The sequence below is a fragment of the Pteropus vampyrus genome, unplaced genomic scaffold (genome assembly GCF_000151845.1).
Source record: "Pteropus vampyrus isolate Shadow unplaced genomic scaffold, Pvam_2.0 Scaffold82, whole genome shotgun sequence".
Classification (NCBI taxonomy): Eukaryota; Metazoa; Chordata; class Mammalia; order Chiroptera; family Pteropodidae; genus Pteropus; species Pteropus vampyrus.
In genome coordinates, this window is record NW_011888863.1 from 4,991,108 (window position 1) to 5,002,117 (window position 11,010).

Here is an 11,010-nt window from a genome sequence, read left to right on the forward strand (position 1 = left end):
TGTTTTCCTTACCCTCCATTGCTAAAGCAGGGTTTAAAATAAGAATGCCACTTGTATGGTACTGTCTCCCTTACTTTAAATTTCAGTGGTTTAAATAAAGATATTGTATTATACTTTCCAGTCCTTCTCAGAATATATCAATATATAAAAAACTGATAAATTTTGCCATGATACCAGCTCCAGTAGCAAACAACTCAGATGCAATGAGTTGTTACTATTTAACATTGTATTGATAAATTATAAAAAGCTGTATATGAACTTCTTTCTAGAATACTATCATAGTAATTTAATTTATCCTACTCTTTCAAGATAATAAAGTAGATTAACAAAGAGTCATATACTATGACCAAAAAAAAAAAAAATTTAGCTCTTTTAGAATAGAAATTCAGAATTCTGCTTCTCTTTGAAACAAGAAAAAAGATTTTTCAGTTGACCAAAGTAGCAAAGATACAGCTTACATTAGAAAAAATTATAAACTTAACAAAAATAAAAAAAATTTCTCTCTTTAATGCACTCTCCTTGAACCCATAAAATACTTCATCTACAGAGGAGCAGAACAATCTTTGATGTCTCCTTTGATATTCAAAGGCATAGTCTGAAGGGAAGAAACTAACTATTCTAAGATACTGATGAATTCCTCAGTTCTATCTACTCAGAAACCCAAATTGACCTTCAATACCTCATTCTGCTGCTGTGACAAAATTTTCTTCCAGAAATATCAAACGCTTAACTCAGTATGCTATTTACAAAGAAATATTTACTTAGATTATCACACACAGAAATAAAGACAGAGAATACATAAGGGAATATAATTTCAGTTCTCTTAACTATTCTGAAAATCAAAGTTAGAACCAGTTCTAACAGTTTTACAAGTGAGGAAAAAAAATGAAGCCAGAAATGTTAACTGACTTGCAAAAGGTCACAGTCCTTCAGTGTCAAAGGTCAATGAGTTTAGACTTTGTTAATTTAGTCAGAGGGTCTAATTTATATTCTACAAAGAATTTAGTCATAGGCCTTAATTTTTATTCCTTGTATACGTAGCAAAAATTGAATTTTGGTGACATCATCCTTTCTGTCATTAATAGTCTCAGGTAAGTTTTCAATTTATTAATAATAGGGAATACTTAATGCACTTAATATGTGCCAGTCACTATGTTAAGCACTTTACATTTTTAATTTTATATAACTCTCCCATCAGTCTTGTGAGTCCATCTTGTGAATGAGGCTAAAGGAGGTACTCATTCAGGATCTGGCAAGTAGCAGAGGTGAGACCCAAATCCAAAACCAAAGTATTCACTATTCCACATAGCATAAAAGTAAAATGGTGCTGGTTTATTAAGCACCCCTTCAACATAGATTATTTATTAAATGGCATTTCTGAATGTAAATAACACAATGACTTCTTTGTAATTAAAAATAAAAATGTCCATCTTTATTATCTTCATTAGTTCATACAGATCTATAATAAGAACTATAATAAAAGTTTTTCATATAAATGAATGAACTGAGGCAGTGCATAATTCTTAAAGTCTTTTAAGATGTATTCTTTTAAAGGTTAATGTATATAGTGATTGCTGCAGGTTAAAATGCAAGCTCCATGTATAGTAAGCTGATTTAGAAATTCTAAGTGAAAAAAAGATGGTTAGAAGGAGTGTGTGAGCTGAGCTGGGAGGGTGTCACTGCCCTGTGAGATGACCAACCAGCCAGCCCCCCAGAGAAGAGCAGAAATAGAGAGTAGGAGATGAGGATGACCCAAGATAGTGACAACAAAACTGACGCCTGAGGAAAATAAGAAGTGAATTAGGTGAGAAGCAATAAGACACATATACCTTGTCATCTTACAATCCCTTATTTTTTTATTTTTTTATGCCTACAGCACCTGGTCTTCTTAGGTGGTCTCCCATCCAAGTACTAACCAGGCATGACCCTGTTTAGCTTTCAAGATCAGACGGGATCGGACTTGTTCAGGGTAGCATGGCCATAGACGGTTTTCCCTTTTTGACCAGCCCGAACTTGTTGTACATCAGAGACTCTAAGCAACCTACACAAATGAAATCACCGTTATTTGCGATACACATTTGTACAGGTATACAAGTAAACTTTTACACTAAAAAAAAGATTAAAAATAGCTAATGATAACATAATCATATTTTCTGAACCTCTTATTGGGATATAAGGACGGATAAATTAATTACAATTAAGCTAGTGAAAAAGAGTATTAAATATTGGGACCGTCCTGATAAACTGGGATAAATACTTTATGCTAACAAAATCCACCATGACAATAACAGCTCCCATTCAGTGAATGTCTACTGCACCCCAGGCACAATTATTACGTGTATAATCCTTGGCATATTCCTATAAGATGTGCACTATTAATATCTTCATTTTACAAATGGAGAAATTGAACTATTGACGGTCAAGTAACTTGTCCCAAGGTCCCACAAGTAGTAAGTGAGGGAAGTCAGAATATAAATCCAGAAATGTGCCCTTAACCGGCAGCACTCTGCTACCTCTCAGTCGATGCTAACTAATCTCTTTTTTCACCTTCACAAGAGAATGCCTACATTTCAGATACTACTCTCAGAAGTACAAACGTATTAATAACATGTGTTTATAAGAATGATAATTCAGAATACCAGTATATAACCTGACCAATGTAGGAAATTAACAAAAAAGCCACTACAACTTCATCACTATGAAAAATGAGAAGCTATTCTAATAGCAATATTCAATTTAACAAGCAAAATATTGGGCACTAAGTTAAGATCTAGAGGCAATATATGAAAGGGATAAATGCATACATTTAACATTTAAATATCAGCTAACAATTATTGAGGGTAAAGGGGTTCAGAACAGAGCCACTGGCATGTGGATTATTTTGAGCTAAACGCAATTGAGATGCTGCAAGCTCAAGAGAAACTTTTGCCTCTCCCTTAAAAATTTTAAATTTTGAGCCTTGCCCATAATAAGAGAGTAATTACCAGAAATATCTTTTTATGACCTATCTATAGGGCAGGGCAATCTTCTAATTGCTAAACATCTGCTCTTCTCATCATCCTGCGATGACCTTCCTCCCCTCTGAAGCCTCAAGGCACCTTACCTCATCCTTAGCTCAAAATGTCAGATATATCTCTTTTGCTTTCTGTCTCTGAACTTCTGATGTATGTTGGAGTCTCTGACTTGCTCACGTATGTGGGGTTCCCATATGTACATATGTAACCAAATTTGCTTATTTTCTCTTGCTAATCTGTCTCATGTCAATTTAATTATTAAACCAGCTGTGAGAACCTAAAAGGATAGAGGAAAATTTCTTCCTTCTCGACAAGTGCAAACCATGGGCCAGAAACTGTTCTAAGCATATGTATGAATTCTTTAACCACATCCACATACAACAGCAACAACAAAGAAAAACTATGATGCATCTGGTTCCTGACGTGGTACTCAAAACTGTACCACAAAGCCTTTCTGTACTTTCTGTACTGCCCCACGGAGGGGAACACGTGATAAAGGACTAAAGGAGTCAGAGAAGGAAGAAATTAACGTAGCTTGGAAAAGGAAGGGGAGCTACAAGAAAGAGATGAGACTCGACCTGGGCCTGGAGGACAGAGAAGATGGGAGAGCAGGGAAAGTCCACAGAGGCCAAGAGGAGAGGTGCTCAGGTAGCAGCACAGGGACTGGAGTGGGCACAGTCCACCCTGGGCAATGAGGGTTCCCTATAAGCGCCATAGGCAGCCCACTTTCCCATACCTAGTCCACTTCTCACAATGTTTCAGTCAAGTGTCTGAAATCTAAATAAAAGAATGTTAAACTGCAGCTTGAAAATCCTGAAAGTTTGAACAGCAGTAGAATATCCCTAAATATGACTGATGTTGATTCTCTCTCCTTTTTGCTTAGCCACAGGCAGCTCCCTTTTCCCTAAGCCTGTCCCAGTCCTTACCTGGTGTCACTGTTGTCACAGGACTCTTTAGGTCCATGGAGGAGGGAAAAATTTCCCCCACTGTCCCCTTGAGTTCGTATGATTGGACTAATAGGAAAACTGACACAACAAGACCAGATTCATAGGAGAAAAACCAATTTAATATGTGCACACAGATAATTATAAAAGATGCTCAGAGAAATAATCAAAGCAGGCAGCTTTTTCTACTATTTAGACAAAGAAATAAATTTGTATGGATTTGACAGGACAAAGAAACAGGTTTAAGTGCTCATTAGTGAGGAATCTAAACAAAGTTTGGGCATGGGCAATAAATTAGTAAAGAAGAAACAAGGTTTGTTTATATGGGCTTTTCAGCCTTGAATTCCTTAACTCTGGCTATAGGGATGTCTCTTTCAGCCCCTCCTCTACTGGTGCAAGAAGGGCACCTTTCATAGGAGATATTTATTTCTTGCATGCAAGGTGACAGCTGCTTTTCAAGTGACTTTAATCTGAAATAATCAATATGCCATTGTGTGATATTTGGGGGCTGCCTCTCCCCATGGTCCCAATTCTGACCCACTGCCTAGGATTTTAAAACCTTATGGTCAGTACCCAGGATACGGATTAGGTCTCCACTGCTAGTGGGAGAGGTCAACTTGTGCTACAAGTCAGTGCTTTCTCTTCCACTTGTTGCATCCATGTAGAACATGGGCCAGGCTGGCCCTACTGGGTCTCTCTCTATCCCACATTTATGCTTGTAACTGGATGAGTAACGTAGGCTGGGGTCTGTGCTACACATCTGGACAGCTTAGATTTAGGGCATGGAGAGGAGGAAGTCTCACTTAAACTTTTACAAAAGACACTTTCTCCAATCCAGCTTTCAATCTAGGACCCTGCATAGCCCTCTGCCTGCATCCTCGTGTATAAGCTCTGAAGCAACTCATAACAACAGACGACATGTCCAGATTCTCTCAAATACATATGATTTTTGTGCACAGAATTCACACAGAGACCAAAGAGGGCATCTGGCAGCCTGAGCTTTCTGTAGAAAATACCACAGTTCACAGGGATGTAAGCAGTGTCCATGCTGGAGAAGAAAAGCCTTTTCCTGGTCCAAACAAACTCATCTAGAGAGAGTAGCCCATTTTCTGGGTACCTACCCCTCATCCCCTTTATATTTAAGGTGGGAGGTCACTGGCCATCAAATCTGCAAGGATCAGAAAGCGAGGATTGATTATTCCTGCACAATCTTGGCAAATACCTTTAAAATTCATTTTTCCTAAAAGAATCTTACTTTGGTAGGATTCAAGTTTTATTTTTCTTGGAACTCTATTTTTTATATTAAAATCAAATATACTCTGCATTTTTTTTTAAAAGGTGAATTTTTTAAACCTTCCAATCTAGGCAATTTAATTTTATTTTAAATTTCAGTGCTCATGAACATCGAAAGCTGAGGAAAAGCTATAACTAATACTTCAGAGTAGAAATAAGAATCACAGTGGGCCTTAGAACAGTATATATAACATACAAACAATCATTATTCAGATAATTGTCAGGGTTTTAATGTTTGTATAAAATCTCTATGAGCGTTGTGGAAGTCAAGAATCCACAATAATTAAGTCTATATATTTTTATTCAAATACATGCTTCTTTTAGTTATGTAATTTTTAAAACTTTCTCCTAATTTCCTTATAGACCTGAGTCTCATTTTGAAATATCATATAAAAGGCCTAAGTTGTGAAGTTGCCAAAGGAAGTAGAAATTCCAGTCCCAGTCATATTATTCATATATATTCACATCTTTAATTGTATCCATTTATATTTTACTAATATTTTAAAAGTAATATTCAGAACATAATGTTACAATATCACAGTTTGCTAAGTTTTAACTATCTCTGTAGTGATGCCTTGGTTGCTAGAGGGACTGCTAAGGGTTCCTCATGCTAAATTCTTAAAAGATGCTCCCGGGACAGCCAGCTGTGGTGCAGCAATCACAGGCCATGGAGTCGCACAGAAGCCTGGCTCCTTCGGATACAAACTGAGAAACTAGGTATGCCCCTTGGTCTCTCTGGGTCGCAGGTGTCTCAGCTAATAAAACACTCATCATAATTTCTATCTTCTAGTGTTGTTAAAAGGATTTCAATGAGATTAAGGTATGTAAGTGGCTCAACACAGTGCCAGCCCATAAAAGTACCTAAAGTAGCCATTATTAGAATAGTGATCACAATTCCGCTAGAAATGCTAAAACCCTGTGGCTCATGTCCTTCACGACACACATGGGCACACACACACCACACACACACACACACACACACACACACACACAAATGAATAAAGAAATTCAGCTAGGATAAGGATGGAAAAAGAACATCTACCTCAAGTTTAATAAGCTCCTTCTTTCTTGGAAGGAGAAGAGAAAGAACAAAATATTTTAGGAGACAAAGCTTTAATTTGGCTTTCAATGATTTTCTTGTTCACTGGACTCCTTTAATTCAGCTAGAATACTGAAGTCAGATACTCAAATGTGTTGTGCAAGCTGTGCCGGCACAAGGGAGCTAGCTGAGGAAGTGGACTTGAGGTGATCTGTAAGAGATGAAATTCAGCCCATGCTCCATTCGGCAACCCCTAACCCTGAAGCTGGTGGCATCTGCCCTGAGGAAGGCAGGCCTTTTCCTAATCTGTCCAAAAGATCAAAAGGTGCCCTAAGTCAAACATCATGCACTCTCCATGTCCCATGCCTACATTTGTTTCTACTTTATATAAATATCCACTGTCGGTCAGCAGCGGTGCTTATCTATTATTACCAGCCATGTACTACATAACAATATTTTGGTCAACGATAGACAACATATGCAATGGTGTTCCCATAAGATTATAATGAAGCTGAAAAATTCCTATCACCTAGTGATGTTGTAATCATCATAACATTGTGGTTCAACTCATTATTCACGTGTTTGTGAGGATTTTTATATAAACAAACCTATCGTGCTGCCAGTCACATAAAACTATAGCACTTATGTACAGTACATAATACTTGATAATGATAATAAACGACTACATTACTGGTTTATGTATTTACTATACTATACTATACTATACTATACATTTTTTATCATTGTTTTATAGTGTACACTTTCTTTACAGCAAAAAAGTTCATTGTAGAAGAGTATGCTGTGTTACACCAGCTGCAGCCTCATATGTCTCATGTTTACTATGTCTCGAATGCATCATTTTCTCTTGAGCTTGATTTACTCTCACATTGCTTTCTATAGTAACATGCTGCACAGGCTTGTAGCCTAGGAGCGATAGGCAATACCATATAGTCTAGGTGTATAGTCGGCTATACCACATAGGTTTGTGTAAGTGCACTATATGATGTTCACACAATGATGAAATGTGCATTTCTCAGAATGTATCCCTGCCATTAAGCAGCACAGGAATGTATTTAATATCCTCTGGACAGCTTCATTGTCCTAATGGCTTTCATAGCCACTTCTTTAATATAACATTTCCATTTTCTTTGAGCCAATTTCATTATTTTATTTTCTTACTGACATATCGCAGTGTTGCTATATTTCCAGTCACCAAACCACGTGCAAAGTAACTTAACATTCAACTGAAGAATAGTATTTGTTTCTGTCTTAACTCAGCTGAGTTCGCCTTGCAGATTCCGCAGTGTTTTGCAGAGTAAGTATTTAATTCATCAAAGTGAATTTTTAGAATCCTAATTTCTATAATCTTAATACCATTTTTACAAACCCCATAGACATCGGGGCCCAATTTGAGACTGTTATTTTAACAAATGCATTTTCCTATCCTGAACATTTTCATTTTCCTGAACTCGAGCACAACTAAAAGTCCTCTGAAAATTTTCCAGTGTAAAATTTCCAGATCCTAGAGATTTTCATACATGAAGCTGGATTGTCATCGAGGGTGTTCAGTCAGTTCAGTCTGCCTAGTACTGAGGAGCTGCTAGGATATGGGACTTTCAGTGTTAAAATTGGGAAAGTCTTGGGAAAACCAGAAGGGATGGTCACCCTGCATGCTATCCTCTAGTAGGTTAGCATGGCACAGTAGAATAAATTGCTGTGAACCAAACAATACATTCTACAAAACTCGAAGAAGAAAATTAGCTTTTTTCCATGCCCTGGACACACCCACACACCCACTCTTGACCTGTCACTTGCTATTCTTTATACATAAGAATGTAATAAAAAACAAGTGTTTTTCTGGTGGAAGATACCTACTAATTGGTTGAGCTTGTTAATTCTGAAAACATGAGAACTAGAATTTTTCTCACCCACACTTTCAAGCTGTCAGACAAATCTTTTCTACTTGGATAAGCCAATATAAGGCATTCTTTATAGCATCATTTTGTTAAAGTAACAGAAAATAAAGGAGGAGAGGAAGAAACAAGGGTTTCATAATCACTAATACTGTAAAGACTCCCCTATATGTGCCTCTACTGACCAAAGATGAACATTTGAACATCAACAAGAATAAAACTGGCAGATAAAGTGAAACAAGCATTGGTCCTGTGTTGCCTATACAAACTATACCCCCAGGGTAACCAAATGTTTCGTAAAACATGTTTCTCTTATAGATATTCTCTGTAATAAATGAAGAAAGAATGATAGAATTAATAGCACAATTTTTCAATCCCTACTAAAATAATGAATCTAAGCTTATGGTAACTCATCTCACAAAAAGAAAAACAACCAGAATTATTTACTTTCTCCTGGAAGTACACAACACCATCTATGAAATATTCTTGCCAAAAATTGAAAGCCTGAATGCAATCAGATCTCTAGATCTAGCTATAAATTTACAAGAAATACAGTAGATAGACGAAAACATCAATTGACATCACGGAGAGGCAATCACCAAAATACAGACCGTGGGAAGCATCACAGGACAAAGATCAAAAAAAGAAAAAGAAAATAAAACCCATGGCAAAAGTGAGAACTGTAAAAACTTTCAGCATGAACACTGCATTCCAGCTAAGAGACTTGACCAGACTTCAACATGGCTTCTAGCAGCCCAAAGTCTAGTTCTTGGAATGACCCAGCCCCCATTTGAGTTCTTGTCTAGAAAAACTCAGGAATACCAAGAGGATTTACTGTTTTGTTCTAGTTAACACCTGAAAATAGGCCCTGACTTCCCTTTCTTAGAGCCTTTACTAAAAAGGGTTTATAATTGTGAATCCTTTCCCAGTTCTTTTGAGATGTATATGTATCTCCTACAAACCAGAGGTGTCATTCTCAAGCATATGAAAGCCATTCCTTTGAAATGTAATTATCAGAAAGGATAAGGCCTCTGTCTCCTTGTCTCAGTGGGAGGATAAAAACCCTCACTTCAGTAAGTGTCCCTTAGCAGACAAAACCAGTCTAATATCATTTACACTGACCAACCGCTTTGTCATTTTCCACTTGAGTCTCCACTCTCTCTCCTTCCCTTCCTCATTCTCCCTTTAAAACACCCAGTCACCTTTGCACAAATTGGAATGGAGTCCCCTACCATAAGTAGTTAACTGAATAAAATCTGTTTCGCAGCTTTAACTAATGTCTGCCTGTGGTTGCCTTCGACAAAAAAAAAAAAAAAAAAAGTTTGGGAAGGGAGAACCTATGGAATAATAATGACTTTAAAGGCATATCAACCAATCTCAATGTATAGACATTATTTGCATTCTCCTAGAACAAATGAAAAAATATGAAAAAAGGGGAAATGTAATAACTAATTAGCTATTTGATATTAAGAATTGGTGTCCTTTTAAATATGATAGTGCTATTATAGTTGTTTAAAAGAAGAGTCCTTCTATTTTAATGTCCTATTGACATATGAATACCTGAAATGATATGATGTCTGGGATTTGCTTCCAAAAAATTTGAAGGTGAAGGAGCTGATAATTGTTGAAGGTGAAAGATGGGTACAAGAGGGTTCATTAACCTGTTTTATCTAACTTTGTACATGTTTGGAATTTTCCACAGTATATAGCTTTTTTAAAAAATAGAAGTCATTTGACAAGACTATTATATATATTATATTAAAAATTCTCCAAATTCAACAAGAAAAAAATTTAAGAAAACAAGCAATCTACTTACAAAATGAGCAATGAAATGACATTACACTATAAAAAATATATATATATGGATAGTCAATAAGCACATGAAAAGATGTTCAATGTCACTAGCCATTAGGAAAATTAAAATAAGATAACAACAAGATAACACTGATGTTACTACTTAACTATTAGAACAGCTAAAATAAAAAAATAGTGACAATACCAAATGCTGGGAATGATCAAGAGAAACTGGATGTCTCTACCATTGCCAGAAGGAATATGAAGTAGTAAAGGGAGTCTGGAAAATTGTTTGGCACTTTCTTAAAAATATAAACATACACTTACCTTATGATCCAGCAACTGTACTCTTGGTTATTTATCACAGAGAAGTGAAAATTTATGTCTGCACAAAACCTGTACATGAATAGGAGCTTACTTGTAATAGCCCAAAATTGGAAAAAAAATCACTCTGCAATAAAAAAGAATAAAAGCGAGACACACACTAACCCGAAGGATGTCAAAGACTATGCTAAAAATAAAAAAGTCAATCGCAAAAGGCCACATACTGTATGATTCCATTAATATAATATTCCCAAGCATCAAAATTACAGATATGGAAAACAGATTAGTGGTTGGCCAGGTTTAGGGTTGGTGACAGGGTCAAGGGTAGGTGTAACTACAAAGAGACAGCAGAAGGGACATGTTTATATTGACAGAGTAATTCGGTATCTTGATTGTGATGATGCTTATATGAATCTACAGGAATGATTAGAACTATATACCCACATAGTACCAATGTTGATTTCCTGGGTTTGATATTGTACTATAGCTATATGTACAGTGGAATCTTTGGGGATAACTGGGTGAAGGGTAAAAAGGACCTCTTTATACTATCTTTGTATCTTCCATGAATCTCTGTATTTTAAAACAAAAAGTGTGTTTTTTTAATTTTAAATCAAGCTAATCTAATTCTAAAGCCCATGACTCTCCCTGTGCCGTGCTACCTCATCACTGAAGAACATTAAGCTCAA

General features: G+C 36.3%; 1 protein-coding gene and 1 pseudogene across 1 annotated transcript in view; both read right to left on the reverse strand.

Annotated features, from left to right (window-relative positions):
- Positions 1 to 11,010, reverse strand: part of TMTC1 (transmembrane and tetratricopeptide repeat containing 1) — a 244,594-nt gene that overhangs the window by 143,827 nt on the left and 89,757 nt on the right. The window lies entirely within an intron of this gene.
- LOC111741876 lies at positions 1,868 to 1,986 on the reverse strand (annotated as a pseudogene).